A 21,674-nucleotide genomic window follows, 5' to 3' on the forward strand; every position below is an offset into this window, starting at 1 on the left:
CATCCCTATACATACACAGAAACACACAATGCATATATTACACACACACACACACACACACACACTGCAACCCTTTCAAACAAAGACAATGCACCCCTTGCACACATACACAGAAACACACAATGCATCCCTTACACACATAGAAACACACACAGAAACACAATGCATCTCTTACACACACACTCAATGCACCCCTTACACACATTCAATGCACCCCTTACAGAAGCACACCTTGCATCCTTTACACATACAAACACAGATTCACACAATGCATCCCTTACACACATCCAGAAACACACAATACATCCCCTACACACAAAAACACAATGCTTTCTATCCCTTACACAAAAACACACTACATCCACTACACACACTTACTGCATCACCTACACTGGTATCCCTATACACTACATTCCATAAGCACACACTTTAGATCCTCTACAATAACACATAACACATCCTCTACACACTCCACTCCCTGTGAGCGAACTCATGGGTGGAACATATAGTTGGACTTATGGGTGGGCCTTATGGGCATACTCACAGTCAGGCCCTGGGGCCCAGACCTTGAGCTGTGTAAAGGGCCTCAAAAAATGGAGCTGCTTTCCGTTCTCCCAGAACATTGATTTTTGTGACCACAGTTACAAACAGCCTCCAGAGATCCTGTTCTACACTAGACCAGTGGAGCCAGACTGCAGCCAGAGCCCATCACCATCCTCATCTGGCTGTAAGTATGCAATCTAGTGTATTATTAGTGAGACTAATCTCTAATTTACCTCACATTAAAGGGATACTATAGTCTCCAGAACCACTGCAGCTTAATGAAGTGGTTCTGGTGTCTGTAGCCTCTCCCTGCAGGCTTTTTAATGTAAACATACACTGTGTGCAGCACTGGTGTTAGTTCATATGGCAGATCATAAGGCATTGTGATGTCACATGGGGGAGAGGGGGCTGCACATTTTTTTTTTGCCAAGGGCGGCAAAATTCCTTGCACCGGCCCTGTATATGTGCCACAAAAGTGTCTTTCCAATGCTTTTTGTGATATGGGTGGTATGTGACTGTAGTGCCATGGAAATAAGAGATGTTGGTGGTATGGGTGCAGAGAGATTGAGAGAATCATGCTGTCTTTTTCTCAGTGAGTTTAATTTACATCTGGATAAAATGTGTTTTGTTTGGCTCATTTAAACTCCAGTATTGTGGATAGTGCACATTTAGGTCACACTGACTATATACATAAACCTCCTGAAATTCGCATTTTACATTTAAAATGCATGCTTGTTGCACTTTTATTACTAAAATCAATGTAATCCATGTTAAAAACACAGACTTGTTGGCCTGTTTTACTCTAGCGGAGACTGCAAGGTTCCATCTATTCAAGAGGAAAGGTTGCCTAAATGCCTGTTATTATATAGGCAGAGGCATAATTAGAAGCCACGGGGCCTGATGCGAAAATTGCCCTGGGCCCCCCCATACATCTACCCCCCCCATACATCCCTTCCCCCCATATGTCCCCTGCTCCCCCATTTGTCACATTCACACACCCCAGCTCCTCTCTGTGTTTCATTTATGCCACACAGGGTGAGTGTGGTATGGTTGGGGGGGATGAGTATGACAGAATTAGAGGGGTTCATGTGATAGGGTTAGAGGGGGCGAGTGTGACAGAATGATGGAGAATGAGTGTGACAGTGCTAGAGAAGGTGAGTGTGATAGGTTAACATGGCAGATAGATGGGAGGTGAGTATAGCATGGGTGAGTGATAGGATTGGGGGAGTTATTGTGAGTGTGGCAGGATGAAGGGGGTGACAGTGTGTGTGGTGTGGTGACAGTTGCACAGACACACATGCAGATAAACAAACACATAATGACATACATCCAGATATACACCATATACCACATACAGATACATACATGGACACACATGCAGATACACAGACACTTAATGATGAACATTCAGATACACATGATGACACTCATACAGATTCAAACAGTGCCACACATACAGATACATATGGAAAACACTGACATACAGATATGCAGACATACAGATATACATATAAACACACATGCAGACAGATACACAGACACACACACATTAACACACACATACAGACACATACACACACACACATACGTACAAACACAAATACATACAGATACACATACAAATACATACATACAAGCGCACACACATACATACACACATACACACACACATACAAATACACATACATACAGACACACATAAACTAACATGCAAAATGTTTTAGTCACCCTCCTGTTTAGTACTTTTTGGGTGCAGGATGGTGACTTTCCCTGGGGTCCAGTGGCTCAGGCTGATAAGAGTCAGAGTTCCCACTCTGACTCCCTCCTCTCCTTCCTCCTCCCTTTCGGCACGGTGATTGCTGGGAGGAAGTGACAGAGCACTCACTTTCTCCCAGCTCTGACATCATCAAAAGAGGCCTGCTATGACTGGGCCTCCTGGAAATTCATTGCCATCGGGTGGCCATAATAGCATGAGCCACCCAATGGGCTCCTGAACGTGCAGCCCTAGCAGATTTACCGTGCAGGCTAGGGTCGCGTTATATAGCCAGTGGAACCCCGGTTACAGGGGTCCACAGGGCGGCCAGGTCTCCTGGAGTGACGGGCCCGGTTGCAGCTGTGACCCCTGTGACCACGATAGTTCCGCCACTGTAAAGGAAATGGAAATAGACCTTCAGGGCCTTTCATACATGTCCACAGGCTTGAGTATACCAAATGCCAATGCATACAACACACAAATTTATCTTAATACTAAAAATCACTCACACATTTACTTTTTAAGCAATATTTCAGTTGGAAACCAAATACTTTTATATAGTATGAAAACTTCATCATTAAGATATGCAGTTTTTTTTGTTTTATTTTACAGTTTCGTATTCCACTGTGTCATTTTTGAATGTGCTGCTTTTAAAATATGTACAGGGCCGGACTGGGGATACAAAGCAGCCCTGGAAAAAAAAAATCTATGCCAGCCCCATAAGTCATTGCGCCATATATTGTCGCATGTAATATGTAAGGCTATGTCTTGGCACTCCAGATGATTGAGTAATATATATATATATATATATATATATATATATATATATATATATATAATATATATTGCTTTTTCTAAAATAATATATTGGTCCTTTCAGAGTAAAACATTTAATTATACAGTAAGCATACTCACATGCAGACACAGACAATCTCACTGACACACACAAGCTCATTGATACACAGCCTCATAGACAAACAATTTCACCAATATACATAAGCTCATTTACATAAAAACACAAGCTCACTCACTAGCAGGCACACACACACATGCAAGCAAGCAAGCTCACTAGCAGGTGCACACACACACAGCTTAATGTAGTGGTTCTGGTGTCTATAGCCTGTCCCTGCAGGCTTTTGAATGTAAACACTGACTTTTCAGAGAAAAGGCAGTGTTTACATTGCTTCCTAGTGACACCTCTAGTGACAGACACTCAGACGGTCACTAGAGGCGCTTCCTGTGTCAGTGCGGATTGGCTGAGATCATCAAGCTTGATGATCTCAGTCATAGAGGCAGAGACCAGCACGACGTTGGAAAAAAAAAAGGTGAGTAATACACTATTTTTAAAAACACACACAGACACCACGACTGACACACACACACATACCATGACAGACATACACACCATGACAGACACACCATGACACAGACCATGACACAGACAGACACACACACAATGACAGACACACACACACCATGACACAGACAGACACACACACACACCATGATACAGACACACCGTGACACAGACACACACACACGACAGACACACACACACACACCATGACACAGACAGACAGACACACACAGCATGACACAGACAGACACACACACACACACACAGCATGACACAGACACACACACACACACACACACAGCATGACACAGACACAAACACTCCCACTGACATACATACTTGTTGCTACCTGTGTGGGTGGGCAGACTGATAGGTGTGCTGGCGGCCGCAGGGAGAACTTGAATGGCGGCCGCAGGGGAAGCTCTTCTTGCGGCCACTGGGGGAGCAGGCTGTTCTGTCTCTGCTCCCCCTCCCTCGCGCGCAGCTTAATGAGACCGGGGCGGAATATGTCATTGTCATATATGTCATATGGCATGCAAAATCTCTCTGCATCCGAGAGAGGAGAAAGGATAGCTAGTGTGGTATCCTTATACTATAAATGGGAAACCCTCATAAGTGTACCAGATTGAGGAGCCTAATACAATTATATTAGCTATATAGATCCACTTACAGACTTGGCATTTGGCACTCATACAGAAACAGGTTGCTACCCCTGATACTGACATACATCCAGATATAATTTTTCTTTTGCCTAGGGCGGCAAAAATACTTGCACCGGCCCTGTATATGTGCCACAAAAGTATCTTTCCAATGATTTTTGTGGTATGGGTGGTATGTGACTGTAGTGCCATAGAAATAAGAGATGTTGGTGGTATGGGTGCAGAGAGATTGAGAGAATCATGCTGTGTTTTCTCAGTGAGTTTAATTTACATCTGGATAAAATGTGTTTTGTATGGCTCATTTAAACTCCAGTATTGCTGTGGACAGTGCACATTTAGGTCACACTGACTGTATACATAAACCTCCTGAAATTCGCATTTTACATTTAAAATGCATGCTTGTTGCACTTTTATTACTAAAATCAATGTAATCCAAGTTAAAAACACAGACTTGTTGGCCTGTTTTACTCTCGCGGAGACTGCAAGGTTCCATCTATTCAAGGGGAAAGGTTGCCTACATGTCTGTTATTATATGGGCAGAGGCATAACTAGAAGCCACGGGGCCTGATGCTAAAATTGCCCTGGGCCCCCCCATACATCTACCCCCCCATATGTCCCATGCTCCCCCATTTGTCACATTCACACACCCCAGCCCCTCTCTGTGTTTCATTTATGCCCCACAGGGTGAGTTTTGCATGGTTGGGGAGGGGGGGGGGAGGGGGGGAGTATGACAGAATTGGAGTGGTTCATTTGATAGGGTGAAAGGGGGCGAGTGTGACAGAATGATGGTAAATGAGTGTGACTGCTAGAGAAGTTAAGTGTGATAGGTTAACATGGCAGATAGATGGGAGGTGAGTATAGCATGGGTGAGTGATAGGATTGGGGGGAGTTATTGTGAGTGTGGCAGGGCGAAGGGGGTGACAGTGTGTGTGGTGGGGTGACAGTTGCACAGACACTCATGCAGATAAACAAACACATACTGACATACATCCAGATATACACCATATAACACATACAGATATATACATGGACACACATGCAGATTCACAGACACTTAATGATGAACATTCAGATACACATGATGACACTCATACAGATTCAAACAGTGACACACATACAGATACATATGGCAAACACTGACATACAGATATGCAGACATACAGATATACATATAAACACACATGCAGACAGGTACACATAGACACATACACACACACATACATACAAACACACACACATACATATAAACACACACACACACACATACACACACAAACACACATACAAACACACAAATACACACACACACACACACACACACACACATACAGAGACACAGACACACATGCAAAATGTTTTAGTCACCCTCCTGTTTACTACTTTTTAGTTGTAGGATGGTGACTTTCCCTGGGGTCCAGTGGCTCAGGCTGATGAAAGTTAAAGGTCCCACTCTGACTCCCTCCTCTCCTTCCTCCTCCCTTGCAGCACGGTGATTGCTGACATCATCAAAAGAGGCCTGGTCGCGCTGTTAAATCACCACAACTCTGACTGGGCCCCCTGGAAATTCATTGCCATCGGGTGGCCATAACAGCATGGGCCACACAATGGGCTCCTGAACGTGCAGCCCCAGCAGATATACCGTGCAGGCTAGGGTCGCGTTATATAACCAGGGGTTACAGGGGTCCGCAGGGTGGCCAGGCCCCCTGGAGTGACAGGCCTTTCATACATGTCCACAGGCTTGAGTATACCAAATGCCAATGCTTACAACACACACATTTCTCTTAATGCTAAAAATCACTCACACATTTACTTTTAAGCAATATTTCAGTTGGAAACCAAATACCGTATTTTTCGCTCCATAAGACGCACTTTTTTTCCCCTCAAAAGTGAGGGGAAATGTCTGTGCGTCTTATGGAGCGAATATGAAGTTTTACTTACCTGTCTTGTAGCGTTTCTCGGCAGCACAGGGCGCACCGCGGTACTGGAACTTGAATTTCATGTTCCGGTTTCCGGCGGGACTGAAAGGAAGTGCGCACTCAGCTCAGTGTGCGCACTTCCTTTCAGTCCCGCCGGAAACCGGAACATGAAATTCAAGTTCCAGTACCGCGGTGCGCCCTGTGCTGCCGAGAAACGCTACAAGACAGGTAAGTAATTATGGGACAAGGGGAGGGGGACAGTATGGGAGAGAAGACTATGGGGAGGGGAGGGGAGGGGAGGGGGGATGAAGACTATGGGGAGGGGAAGGGTGGGGGGTTATGAAGACTATGGAGAGGGGGAAGAAGACTATGGGGAGGGGAGGGGGGGATGAAGACTATGGGGAGGGGAGGGGGGATGAAGACTATGGGGAGGGGAGGGGGGATGAAGACTATGGGGAGGGGAGGGGGGATGAAGACTGAGGGGAGGGGAGGGGGAATGAAGACTATGGGGAGGGGAGGAGAGGGGGGATGAAGACTATGGGGAGGGGAGGGGGGATGAAGACTATGGGGAGGGGAGGGGGATGAAGACTATGGGGAGGGGAGGGGAGGGGAGGGGAGGGGGGATGAAGACTATGGGGAGGGGGGATGAAGACTATGGGGAGGGGAGGGGGGATGAAGACTATGGGGAGGGGAGGGGGGGATGAAGACTATGGGGAGGGGAGGGGGATGAAGACTATGGGGAGGGGAGGGGGGATGAAGACTATGGGGAGGGGGTGGGAGCAGACTATGGGGAGGGGGTGGGAGAAGACTATGGGAGGGGGGACACTATGGGACAGGGGAGAAAAAAAATATTCTGAACAAACTGTCCCATAGTAAGAAACACTATGGGACAGTTTGTTCAGAATATATTGTTTTCTGGGTTTCTTCCTCTAAAAACTAGGTGCGTCTTATGGTGAGGTGCGTCTTATGGAGCGAAAAATACGGTACTTTTCTATAATATGAAAACTTCATCACTAACATATGGCATGGATGCAAAATCTCTCTGCATCCGAGAGAGGAGAAAGGATAGCTAGTGGGGTATTTTTATACTATAAATGGGATACCCTCATAAGTGTACCAGATTAAGGAGCCTAATACAATTATATTAGCTATATAGATCCATTTACAGACTTGGCATTTTGCACTCATACAGAAAAAGGTTGCTACTCCTGATGTAGACAGTGCTAATACATTAGGTAGATATATGTACCAACAGTAGTATATATAAATACATATATGTATATATCAGGGATTAAGTCCTGGGGAAAAAAGTGTGGGAACTCACCATCCAACCCCCTCCCCCCCAAAAAAAAATTATACGTTCGAATGCAAATAGATTTTAAAGTGCCAGTTTACAAAGACAAGTATATGGAGATATCCTCTCCAGAGTACGTCCAAGTTATCCATGCTCATTTATTAATGCCGTCAGAGTAGATGGTCCTCTTTGTAGAATCCAATTGATTTTGGGTTAAAACTCAGCTAAGCCTGACAAATTCAACCCAGGTTAGATGGAGCAATTTGTCATTTGGCTCCATTGTTCCCAGACTACCAGGCTTTCACCATGTAAGAATTGGGTCTCTACCTGATTTTATTTATCATTTGTGTATAAATATATTTTCCCTTTTTTCTTTTTGTTTGAAGTATTCTATTTTTATCACACATATATTTATTAAAAGTAAAGTTTTAACTACCACAAGTCCCAAAGGAGGGCTTATATCACTTTTTTTTTCATAAGGGCACTTTAATATTACTGGTCAGTATCTACTCGCCCCCTTTAGAGGTGCCCACTCCCATAGGGACACTATACTTGATTTTCCATGTCTCCTATATACTGTGCTTAAAGTTTAGACACATACAATCACACACAAACGTACTGACAGACACACACACACACACTGACATACACACTTGCTGACAGACAGACATACACTGACAAACTTAATGGCAGACACACACACACACTGACAGGCACACACAAACACTAACAGACATACACATACTGACACACACACACAAACACTAACAGACATACACATACTGACACACACACAGTGACAGACAGACACACACACAGTGACAGTCACAGTGAAAGACACACACACTTACTGACAGACACACACACACACTGACAGTCACACTGACAGACACACACACTTACTGATAGACACACTTATTGACACACACACACACATACTTTCTTTCAGACACATACAGTACTAAATAAGCGCCGCTCCGGGGGTGCCCTTAGGTGGCCCACTGGCCACCTGCTGGGCTCCCTGTGACAGGCCATCGGCCTGCTTCGCACAGCTGCCTGCCAATCATGCAGCTGGCCAACTAAGGGCATACTATGCAGACAGCACCCTGAGCTTGGCATAAATGCATCTAATGATGCGCTCGCTCAACACTTTCTAAGGACTATCCCCTAGCACTCGCTGGTCCACTTGTCTCCTTACCTTCTTACTAGCAGGCAGAAGCTCCTGGTATATAGTCTGGGACAGAGAAATGCTGTATGTAGTGAGTGTAGATGAAAGGGAACATGCCATAGTGTTAGAGAGACCAAAGTCAGCATTACCTTAAAGGATCACTATAGGGTCAGGAACACAAACATGAATTCATGACCCTATAGTGTTAACACCACCATCTAGCCCCCCTGGGCCCATCATGCCTCCATAAATATAGCAAAACTCTTACTATATTCAAGCCTGAAGCTGTAACTCTGCATGCTGTTTGCCTCAGAAAAAAGCAGTCTGCTGACATCATTAGAAGTGGTGGCCTGATCCAATCACAGTGCTTCCCCATAGGATTGGCTGAGACTGACAAAGAGTCAGGTCAGAGCCAGCATGATTCAAACACAGCCCTGGCCAATCAGCATCTCCTTAGAGAGATGAATTGAATTATTGAATCTCTATGAGGATAGTTCAGTGTCTGCATGCTGAGGGAGGAGACACTGAATGTTTGGATGCATTTTAGGCAGCCATTACCCAGGAAGGATCTCTAACAGCCATCTGAGGAGTGGCCAGTGAAGTTATCACTAGGCTGTAATGTAAAGACTGCATTTTCTCTGAAAAGACAGTGTTTACAGCAAAAAGCCTGACAGTAATGATTCTACTCACCAGAACAAATTCAATAAGCTGCAGTTGTTCTGGTGACTATAGTGTCCCTTTAACTATATTCACTGTCAGCCAGTACACACAAGTTTTATTTCCATACATCCCTCTTAAGTTTCCATACTTAAGTAAGAGTATGTGAAAAGTAGTTAGGGTTGCCACCTTTCTTGGAAAAACATACCGGCCTTACTAATTTGCATAATTAAATATGTATGGGTGACATCACATGATGTAAATCACAAGGAGTGACATAAGAGAAAATGCTGTAAAATCACCAAAAAACTACTTAGTTTGATTCTGCTGTATAGATGGATTCCTCCCAGTGCCCCCCATGTCTCCCATTGCCCTCATGACTCAGTGCCCCCATGTGTTGATAACTCCAGGTCTCAGTGTTCCTATGTATCAGTGTCTCATTGCCCCATGTCTCCCATTGTCCCCTAGTATCGTGTCCCCAGGTCTCCCAGTGATCCTATGTATCACAGTGTCTTAATGCCCTATGTCTCCCTGTGTCCCCATGTATCCCAGGGTCCCCATGTCACTAGGACACTAGGAAGATGGGGAGACCTGGGGACACGGGGAGACCTAGGGACACGGAGACACCAGTGACACTGGGAGACTAGGGGACTCTGGCTGGGACACATGGGGACACTGGGAAAATAGGGGACACTTGAAGACATGGGGACGCAGACACCAGGGACACAGACACTAGAGACACTGGCTGGGGGATATGGGGACATTGAGACATGGGGACACTGAGACACCATGGCCACAGACACTAGGGACACTAGCTTGGAGACATGGGGACATTGTGACACTTGAGGCACTGAGAGACATGGAGGCACTAGGAGACATGAGGACAGTGAGACACTGGCAGACTGGGGGCACTGGGAGACTAGGGTGCATTGAGACACCAGGGACACTAGCTTGGAGACATTGAGACACTTGAGGCACTGGGAGACATGGAGGCACTAGGAGACATGGAGACAGTGAGACACTGGCAGACTGGGGGCACTGGGAGACTAGGGGTCACTGGGAGACTAGGGACACTGTGTCCCCATGTGTCTGTGTCATAATGTCTCCCAATGTCCCTTAGTGTCTCAGTGTCTGCCATAATGTCTCCCAGTCTTCCTTAGTGCCTCAGTCTATGTCTCCTTGCAGCCTTTCCCCCCATTCCTTACTTCGCTGAGCTGTAGGCTGTCTCTGCAGGGTGGGTGTTGCTGTCTGGACTCTCTGTAGCTGCACCCCTGCAGATCAGTGAGTAGAGATAGGCAGGGAGGGATATGCTGGAACTTCCTATCCCTGCCTGTCTCCACATACAGCGACCCCTACTGGCCAGTGCTGGTATTGCAGAGTAATCTCTTGTTTATACTGAGAAAAATACCAGCATTTGTATTGCCAGTATCACTGCAATATTGGCACCAGCCAGGCAGCCTCAAATACTGGCTGTGCCAATAAAATAAAAGAACGGTGGAATCCCTATGAGTAGTGTGTGTGAAAAAAAAAATGTAAAAATAAATAAATATATATATATATTTTTTTAAATCAATGGGCCTATTCCATGGGCCTGGGCCTGGAGCTGCAGCTCCATCAGCCCCTATTTTAATCCGGCCCTGCCTGGAGGATTCGAGCTCTGGTACAAATATATATATATATATATATATATATATATATATATATATATATATATATATATATATACACACACATATATATACACACACACATTTACCTACATACATAGAAATGTATGAAATCCAGGAAGAAAGTAAGACATGCAACTATATTTTTCCAGACTGGCTTATATTATACACTGTTGTTAACCACAATTAATGTCTGCAGACATTCAGTTCGACTGAAATTTATAAATGTGATGCAGTGGTATTTTTTCAGAATGTTCCAGCTTGAAATTTAATGCAACTTTGCTCTTTTCTCTCATATCAAAATGCTACTCTGATATGAAAAACATTATGCACCCTCAGTATAATAAAATAATGCTTATTATACTAATCACTACTTGTTTAGATGTTGATATGATGATTAATAATTTTATTTATGAGGTGGCGTTCTCTACAATGGGTAAAGAAAACACAGTGAGATGGCTAATTTAAATAAGCAGGAGGAGGACGTGATGAGGGATCTGCTCCAACTAACATCCTGAAGAATGGGGATACAAATATAAAAAAGTGAAATGCATTCTGAAGGATGATAGCTGCAGATTGCATTTTGACAGTCTACATACATTATAAATTCAAGTAATATAATATGCTATAGTTGTAGAATAAGGTTTAATGAGGTTAGATAAAGGTTAGAGGCCAAACTATGCAAGCTATGGAACTGACAGATTATGGAAGGGAGCTTAATTCATAGGTAAATTGACATGCTTTACTAATGTTCTTTTAAATGATTATCATTTAGGGGTAATAGTGAGGGTGGGTAGAGGAAAGGGGTAAGTTGCTAACAGAGTGGAAGCTAGAACAACAGAAATTGTTTACTATTGCTAATTACAGAAAGTATGGATTCTGGGTTAGTTTCTGGAGTATTAATTGAACTTGGAAGATAGTATACACAGTATATAAATACATGTATATATGCAGTGGCGTACACACAACCCATGGGGCCCCGGTGCGAAAACTGATCCGTGGGCCCCCCCGCGCGCTTACTCTGTGCGGGCTGGGTCCGCAACACATGGCGGCGGGCACCGGGTCGCAGGGCTGCGACCTGTGTGACCGCGGTATGTACGCAAGTGCATGCATAAACACATACACTTAAAGGACCACTACAGACACCCAGATCACATCAGCTCAATGAAGTGGTCTGGGTGCCAGGTCTCTAGTTTTAAAACTGCAGCTGAAAACATAGCCGTTTCAGAGAAACGGCTATGTTTCACTGAGGGTTAATCCAGCCTCTAGCGGCTGTCTCATTGACAGCCGCTAGAGGATTTTCTGCGATTCTCACTGTGAGAATCACAGTGAGAAGACGCTGAACGTCCATAGGAAAGCATTGAATAATGCTTTCCTATGGGCGGTTTGAATGCGAGCGTGGCTCTTGCCACGCATGCGCATTCGGAGCTGAGAGGCGGATCGGGGCGGAGAGATTCCCAGCGCCAAGGGAGTCCAGCGCTGGAGAAAGGTAAGTGCTTAAGACACACACACTCTCATGAACAGACGCACACATTTACTGACAGACACACACTCAGTGACAGACATACATACACACTCACTAACAGATGCACACAAACATACTCAGTAACAGACACACACTCTAACACACACACACACTCTAAGACTAACACACTAACACACACACTAACACACACAATCTAACACTAACACACACTAACACTCACAAACACACACTAACATACACTCACACACTAACATACACTCACACACTAACATACACTCACACACTAACACACTCACACTATAACACACTCTAACACACTCACACACACTAACATACACTCACACACACTAACACTCACAAACACACACTAACATACAAACACACACTAACATACAAACACACACTAACATACAAACACACACTCACACTCACAAACATACACTCACAAACACACACTCACACTCACAAACACACACTAACATACACTCACACACACTAACACACTCACTCACACACACTCACACTCACTCACACACACTCACACACACTCACACACACTAACATACACTAACATACACTCACACACACTAACATACACTCACACTCACAAACATACACTCACACTCACAAACATACACTCACACTCACAAACATACACTCACACTCACAAACACACACTCACACTCACAAACACACACTAACATACGCTCACTAACATACGCTCACTAACATACACTCACACACACTAACACACTCACTAACACACACTAACATACACTCACACACACTAACATACACTCACACTCACAAACATACACTCACACTCACAAACACACACTCACAAACACACACTAACATACACTCACTAACATACACTCACACACACTAACACACTCACTAACACACACTAACATACACTCACACACACTAACATACACTCACACACACTAACATACACTCACACACACTAACATACACTCACACACACTAACATACACTCACACACACTAACATACACTCACACTCACAAACACACACACTCACTAACACTAACATAAACTAACACTCACAAACACCTTTTTTTTAAATCCCCCCAGCCTCCTTACCTGTGGGAGAGCTGAGGGGATTCCCTGGGGTCCAGTGGTGCTGCTGGGCTCCTGGGGGCCGGTCACCCGGCGGGCAGTCAGGCTGGCCGGTCCTGCAGGCGCGCGAGGGAGCACTGTCTCCTGAGTGCTTCCTCTTCAGCTCCCTCGCGCGCCGCACTGATACCGGAGCCGGAAGATGACGTCATCTTCCGGCTCCGGTATCAGTGCGGTGCGCGAGGGAGCTGAAGAGGAAGCACCTAGGAGACAGTGCTCCCTCGCGCGCCTGCAGGACCGGCCAGCCGGGTGACAGCAGGGCCAGCCTCGGGGGGCCCTGAGGTGGCCGGCTCTTGGGCCCCCCAGGAGAAGAGGCTGGCCCAGTGACATACATACCGGGGTCGCAGGGCGGCCGGGCCCCCTGGTGGGCCGGGCCCGGTCGCAGCCGCGACCCCTGCGACCCCGGTATGTACGCCACTGTATATATGCTTTCCACAAGATTTCGGAGTGCTTCTGTGGATTGTTGCCCATTTGGATGGTCAGTCCTGACTCACACTTTCCATCCCAGTTCATATCAAAGGTGTTTGATGGGGTTAAGGTCAGGGCTCTGTGTGGGCCAGTCAACTTCTTCTACAACAAACGTATCTAATCATGCCTTTATGGACCTTGCTTTGTGCACTGGGGCACAGTCATGCTTCCCCAAACTGTTCTCACAACGTTGGGAGCATAGTATTGTCCAAAATGTCTTGGTATACTGAAGAATAAACATTTCCCTTCACTGGAATTAAGTGACCAACCCAACCCTTAAATACCAGCCCCATTCCATTATCCCTCCTCTACCAAATTTTACAATTGGCACAATGTAGTCAGGCAGGTAACTTTCTCCTGGTATCTGCCAAATCCAGACTCACCCATCAGACTGCCAAACAGAGAAGTGTGATTCGTCACTTCACAGAACACGTTTCCACTTTTTCTGAATCCAGTGGTGGAATGTTTTAGACCTCTTGATCTGCCTCTTGGCATTGTACTTGGTGATGTGAATCTTGCATGCAGCTGCTCGGCCATGGAAGCCCATTGCATGAGGCTCACGCAACATAGTTGTTGTGCTGAAATTAATGCCAGTGGAAGTTTAGAACTCTTCAACAATGGAATTAGCAGAGCATTGGCAATTCTTACATACCTCAGCAATTGGAGACCCTGCTGTGTGACTTTAAGTGTCCTTCAGCTTCATGGCTGAGTTGCTGCTGTTCCTAAATGCTTGAACTTTCCAATAAAACTACTTACAATTGACTGTAGAATATCTAGGAAGGGTAATATTTAACGAACTGACTTATTGCCAAGGTGGCATCCTATCACAATACAATGCTTAGGTATATTGAGCTCTTCAGAAAGACCCTTATTTCACAAACGTCTGTGTGCCCCAATACTTTTATACATATATTATATATATATAATATATATAAGGCTGGGCCTGTAGTCGTAAGAGGGGCATGATTTCCCTACTTAAGGATCGCCAGGCACCTCCTCATTACCGTTGTTGGTCTGGTGATTTTTGTTGGTCTGGTAATTTGCATACCTGGACTTCCGGCTGCAGCAGATCACCATTTTGCTTACCTTTCCTCGTGGATACCTTACCTGCTCTTAGAGTGTCTGTGCATTTCTGGTTAAATTTTTCAGCCGTCCATGGTCTCTAGGATATTTCCCCTCTCCTACGGTCGTTACCACTTACTGTCTCGAAGCTGCAGTAACAGTGAGTTGGTTTACCTTTGCGACCCTGTCGTGGGCGCACAGTGTCATCACGGGCCAACTCTATTCTCATACTTACCTCCATTTCGTATGCCTTTCGTGTAGTCTTTCGTTAACTTCCATATGAAAGTACGGTTCGGTAGTTTGTTTAATTATTTTACTGCTTGTCGGTTCGTATGCATTGGCTTTCGCTAGGTTGTGCTCACCCGTTCAGCCTCCAGTTCATACGCTCGAACGTTACTTACGATTCGTACAACATGTCTGTTATAGTGTTCGTTTAAACATGGAGCGATTAAATGTTATGCGGCTCTTTGCTCCTCTTTGCGGCCGTTTGTATAATTACAGCCAAATCCCTATCAGTCTTGTCCTCGTTGGGACAGATTACTGATAGGTTTGGATGCTAGTGATAGGCCAGTGACACCATCTGGATTGGTTATTCCAGAACCTACTGGTCTCTCAGGCACCCTAACTGGTAAATTCATTGGTCCACTACAGAACCCTAAAATTATCAACCCAGCTCACATGGTGCAAGCTAATATTACGAAAGATATCTTGAAAGGCAAGGATGTCAATCTAGCTTCGCTGCTGATTGCCTCCCAAAATATTCTGGAGAACAAGATGCATGCCTATGGCGATGTCTCTGTTGTACTGAAGGCTAGGCACCCCAGGTTGAATAGGAAGATGTTAATTCCTGAGTTTGTCCTGGCCATTGGTATTTATAGGGACGAGGTGTGCTCGGTTATCCCGAGCACAGAGAGGAATTAGATCTGTATTTACACAAGCTGGTGGACCTGGGGCATAAGTATGGAGGTACATCATTTTATGATTAACACAGATCATTCTCCGCGAAGGTGTCTGCAGCTCTAGCTCAGTTCAATTTTTCAAGATGGACTGGAGACAGTTGGCAGGCACTTTGCGGGCCTCAGGTCCCCAGCTTGTGGTATTTGCTCTTCATCCTCACATACCAAGAACCTATGTCCTAATACCCCAGAGTTGGGTGCTTACTTTCCTTTCTCGACCTCCTTAGTTAAACATGAGAAGGTGATTTAGGACAAGCTTGGTCACAATATTTTTTTCTGGGTAAATCCCAGATTTGCGACAACTTTAATGCAGGTTCCTGTGGATTTAGTGCTTGACGGTTATTGCATGTGTGTTTTCTTTGTTTTAGGGCACATGCCAAGACAATATGTCCAAATAAATTGTTTCCCAAACCCTACATGGTCTCAATCAATGTGACTTGTTTCACCGACTTATTACATAACCATCCCTCACCCCACTTGATGGAGGTTTTGGTGACTGGATTCGCGAAAGGGTTCCATACGGGAATCATTTACATGCCATTCGGCATTGTAGAATGTAAGAACCTGCTGTCCGCCCTTGCAAATCCAATAGTGGTTAACACTCTGTTACTGATTAAATTGGATCAAGGATTCCTACTTGGGCCGTTCAGTTCCCCACCGTCTTTGGAGAACTAACCCTATAGGGGTGGTCTTTGGTAAAGTTCAGCCAAGCAAAGGTTGATTGCTATTGATCCAATTTTGACAGCAGGGAAGGGGGCATTGCTCAGTAAGACTGGCATCATTAACGCCTTCAAGCTCCTCCAAATCCATCCTTCTTTGTAGCATCTACACGGTGTTAAGTCGCAGGGTTTTTACTATTTTTTCACTCGTCTCACTTTTGGTGCAAAAAGTAACCCCAGGATTTTCGATACCTTCGCTGAGACTTTATGCTGGCTACTGCTCAATGCCTGTAGATACCCCACAATTATTCACTATTTAGATAACTTCTTGACTATTAAGAGTAACTTATTTCCACCCAGTAGCCTGATAGCCACGATCCAGCTTTACCTATAATTAAAAAGGTTGTTCTAAATCTCTGAGCATCATGAGCTTTCTGAGGAAATTGACTTGGCTGGCGACTAACTATAATTTCTTCTTGGTATGTGTCCATATTCCTGGCATTCAGAACGTAACAGCTGATCATTTGTCTCACTCTCAATTTCAGGAATTCCACAAAGCTTTACCGAAGGCAGCCTTGGTGGCTACCCTGGCTCCGTCATGGCAGGACATGACATTGGATTCAGAGATCTGTTACCTCATGGCAGACTCCTGTCACATTTGGCTTTGTCTGACAATACTAGAAAATCATACGACAGGGCATTCTGTGTTTATAACAGATTCTTGTTTGACTTTCAGGTTGTAAATAAATATTCAATTGAAACCATTGTAGCTTTCACTTCTTTTTGCCACCTTAAATTAAAATTATCTTACAACAGGGCTTTTTATGCCCTGAACACAAATATATATATATATATATATATATATATATATATATATATATATATATATATATATATATATAGTGTTCAAGTATAGATTGTAGCCGTATTAGTCTAGTGGTGTAGATGTAAAAAACAAATACAATTTGTATCTTGTAATACCTTTTTTAATGGACTAACAGAATTTTTTAATGACAAGCTTTCGGGAGAACCTCACTTTCTCCCTTACTACTTCTTGCTCTGCTCCCTTACATGCCCTGCAGTGATGCCTGGAGTTCGAATATGACATCACTCCGGCCCTGGCATCCTTTAATGCAATGGAGCAGAGCAAGAAGATGAAAGTATATACACTGAATCCCAGGGACAGGATCCACACTGGACCCTAGGGACGGGATCCACACTAGACCCCAGGTAAAGGATCAGCTCCAGAAAAAAAAGTGAGTTTGTGAGAAAATGTGTATGTGTCCATCAGTGAGTGTGTGTCTGTCAATGAGTGTGTGTGTGTGTGTGTGTGTGTGTGTGTATGTCTTTCTGTAAGAGTGTGTGTCTGTCTGTGATAGTGTGTCTGTCATTAAGTGTGTGTATCAATGAGTGTGTGTCTGTCTCTGATTGTGTGTGTGTCTGTCAGTGAATGTGGGCATGTCTGTGATTGTCTGTCAGTGCCAAATCAGTGAGAGTGTGTGTCTGTGAGTGTGTGTCAGATCAGTGAAAATGTGTGCCTGTCAGTGGCGTGTGTGTCTGTCATTAAGTGTGTGTCTGCCATTGAGTGTGTGTGTCTAGTGTATGTGTGTCTGTCAATGTGTGTTTTTGTGTGTGTGTGTCTGTCTGTGATTGTATATGTCTGTCTGTGAGTGTCTGTCAGTGTCAAATCAGTGAGAGTGTGTGTCTGTCAGTGACATGTATGTGTCTGTCAGTATGTGTTTCTCAATCAATATGTGTGCTGGTCAATGTGTGTGCCTATCAATATATGTGTGTCTGTCAATGTGTGCGTTTGTCAATGTATCTCAAATCAGTGAGTGTATGTGTCTGTCAGTGTGTATTAATCAGTGAGATTGTGTTTGCCATGATAGTGTGTCTGTCAGTGAGTGTGAGTTTGTCAGTGTATGTGTATGTCTGTCAAAATGTGTCAAATCAGTGAGGGTGTGTATCTGTCAGTGAGTGTGTATGTGTCTGTCAGTGAGTATGTGACAGTGTGTGTATGTGTAGGCCAGTGAGTGCATGTTAGATATATGCCCTCACTGATACACATACACTGTCAATGAAATTGCGTGTTGGTTAAACAGTATGGGTGCCAATGAGTGCATGTTTGGGTTAGTGAGAGTGTGTGTCCTTGAAAGGATGAAAATTTTAGTTTTGTTAAAATGTTAAAAAATAGTTTTAATCAAGTAATTTGATATGTAGTAATATGCATATATGTGTGCATGTATGTCTTTACGTATATGCATACACACACTATATAATATGCATGTATTGTTAATAAATGTGTTATATTATTATATTAAAGTGTAGATATATTAAAGAGCATTGAATTCCATCTGCACATTGTGTTACCAGATATGCTAACAAATGTATGATTTTTAAATTAAAGCTCTTTAAAATAGGTCCCTCCCCTACCACTCAATTAAATCCTCAACATTAGACATGTTTGCCAGTAGCATACAGGGTCTAATGCCATAGATTGAGTGACAGGCTTCCTGTCACTGTTACTTGCTCAGCCGGTACTTGATGGGGGAATATGGGATGATGGCAGTGAAACCAGCGTGTTAGCATTAGCACGGGGAATTGCCAGGCTTAGGAGAGTATCCGCCAGCAGGGCCAATCACTCCACACTCACACGCAGCCAAACCCCATATACAATCACACTTAGCCAGCCACACACATACAGACAATCCCACTCCACCAACTCTACACATACATATCACACTCTGCCAACAACACAATCAGACACAACCAAGCCCCAAACAGAATCACTCTTAGCTAACCCCTACACAAGCACACTCACCCACCACACACATCTTACTCAGGTGTATGGTTTAGGGGGGAGCAAGGGGGGCTCTGCTTTAATTCCAGCACCTGGGTGCTGTTACGTCTCTAGATACACCTTGTTATGCCCCTGTCTGGATCAATGTAACTGTTCTCTTTAGAAGCACATCAATTAGTTGCATTCTCAATGAGTTGCCATTTAACTTTTTATCAAATATTATTATTACAGAATAAAAAGGACAAAGGAGAAATATTTCTCCATCCACAACAATATAATTGTGTACAAAAAATAGGACATTATAAAATATGCACAGAAATATGGCCATCTCATTTCTGACATGATGTGAAGATGTATAAAACACCTGCGGTAATATATCACCCGATGAATGCTCATAAAGTTGGATTTATCTTTTTACAATAGTCTATCAGCATCATTATTTTGGAAATAAATAAACATTATCTACTCAAAATGGCAGTTAATGTATATCCAATGTGTATTGATTTTTGTAAGATAACTTTTTTTGACAGAGTAATATTTCTTCCAATTTAAACAGTGCTTCTGTATGAAAGGGGGTAACCAGCAGGCACATTCCATTTGTGACTCCTTCCCTTTTACATTTATGGACCTCTTTTTAGAACAGAATAAAATCTCTGTTTATCTCTAACGTCCTCTATATTGCCAATTCTTTTGATGGTTTGTTTCAGCTATCTTACCTAGAATCTGTCATACTAAAATGCAAGACTATATCATTCTGCAATACACTTCAGAACCATAACTGCCCCTTCTAGTCAAAACCTTATTTCAATATAAATCTGCCCTAAACTTTACAACAGAACATTTTCACCTTATGTATTTGTTGATTGGATAGGAGCAATTAAATCAACTCAGTTAGGTGATAAGATTGTTAATAGTTGCATGATCTACTGTCAAGGTTGGGGCCAATAGCCAATCAGCATCCAAGATCCAGGACCGACCCACTATCCAAGATTATTGAAGAAAGCAACATTCAATAGAGGTGGTTAAATTAAAGGGACACTCCAGTGCCAGGAAACCAAACTGTTTTCCTGACACTGCAGGTCCTCTCTTTCTCCCACCCCCCATCCCAGGTTGCTGAAGGGGTAAAACCCCTTCAGTGACTTACCTTTATCCAGCGCCGATGTCCTTCGGCGCTGGTTCAGGATCCGCTCACCCGATCCGCCGTGGGAGACCTATTGCGTATGCACACACATTAGACCTCCCCATAGGAAAGCATTGAAAGATGCTTTCAATGCTTTCCTATGGGGATTTCAGCGACGCTGGAGGTCCTCACATAGCGTGAGGACGTCCAGCGATGCTATAGGACAGAAAATATATGCTATAAACCAGGAAGTGCCCTCTAGTGGCTGTCTAGTAGACACTAGAGGAGAAGTTAACCCTGCAATGTAAGTATTGCAGTTTATGAAAACTGCTATATTTACAGTTGCAGGGTTAAGGGTAGTGGGAGTTGGCACCCAGACCACTCCAATGGGCAGAAGTGGTCTGGGTGTCTGGAGTCTCCCTTTAAATTGGATTGATGGGTTTATCCTCTCAAGATGTTGCATGTTAAACTTAAACGGTACACAATAGATTTCCATACAGATGCATATAGCAACGGACCTTTCAATTGCTGCAGGGTAACTTGAAGTAACTTTTAATTAAGGGACCTCTATAGTGCCAGGAAAACATACTCGTTTTCCTGGCACTATAGTGCCCTGAGGGTGCCCCCACCCTCAGGGCCCCCCTCCAACGCCGGGCGGGGGACTCTCCTCCTCCTCTCCTCCTCCATAGCGACGTCATCGGCTGAATGCGCATTCAGCCAGTCCATAGGAAAGCATTCTCAATGCTTTCCTATGGAAGCTGGTGTCTTCTCACTGTGAAAATCACAGTGAGAAGCGCGGAAGCGCCTCTAGTGGCTGTCAATGAGACAGCCACTAGAGGCTGGATTAACCCATAGGTAAACATAGCAGTTTCTCTGAAACTGCTATGTTTACAGCAGAAAGGGTTAATCCTAGAGGGACCTGGCACCCAGACCACTTCATTAAGCTGAAGTGGTCTGGGTGCCTATAGTG

General features: G+C 44.2%; 1 protein-coding gene across 1 annotated transcript in view; it reads left to right on the plus strand.

The window, feature by feature from the left end:
- NPY2R (neuropeptide Y receptor Y2) overlaps positions 1–21,674 on the plus strand; it is an 81,682-nt gene that overhangs the window by 12,154 nt on the left and 47,854 nt on the right. The window lies entirely within an intron of this gene.

The sequence above is a fragment of the Pelobates fuscus genome, chromosome 6 (assembly GCF_036172605.1).
Source record: "Pelobates fuscus isolate aPelFus1 chromosome 6, aPelFus1.pri, whole genome shotgun sequence".
Classification (NCBI taxonomy): Eukaryota; Metazoa; Chordata; class Amphibia; order Anura; family Pelobatidae; genus Pelobates; species Pelobates fuscus.